We start from the raw sequence: 304 nt of genomic DNA on the forward strand, positions 1-304 counted from the left end.
CCTCTCTCTTTTCTCTCCCCCCCTTTCCTCTCTCTCCTTCCTCTCTTTTCTCTCTCTTCCCCTCCCTTTCTCTTTTCTCTCTCCCCCTCCCTCTCTATTTTCTTTCTCTCGCTCCCTCTCTCTTTTCTCTCTCCCCCTCTCTCTCCTCTACATATCCTCTCTCTCCCTTTGTCTCTCCCTCTTTCTTTACTCTCTCTCCTCTCTCTCCCCTCTGTTCTCTTTACCTCACCTTCTTACCTCTAATTCTTTCCCTTTCTCTCTCCCCTTCTCTATCTTTCTCTCTTCTCTCACTTTGCCATCTCCT

At 48.4% G+C, this 304-nt stretch overlaps 1 protein-coding gene across 1 annotated transcript in view; it reads left to right on the top strand.

The window, feature by feature from the left end:
- Positions 1–304, top strand: part of LOC108801359 (putative adhesion G protein-coupled receptor E4P) — a gene marked incomplete at its 3' end in the record, with an annotated part of 39052 nt that overhangs the window by 18338 nt on the left and 20410 nt on the right. The gene's annotated exons all lie outside the window — the stretch shown is intronic.

This window comes from Nanorana parkeri, unplaced genomic scaffold, assembly GCF_000935625.1.
Source record: "Nanorana parkeri isolate BGI_ZX_2015 unplaced genomic scaffold, ASM93562v1 scaffold2316, whole genome shotgun sequence".
In the NCBI taxonomy this organism is placed as follows: domain Eukaryota; kingdom Metazoa; phylum Chordata; class Amphibia; order Anura; family Dicroglossidae; genus Nanorana; species Nanorana parkeri.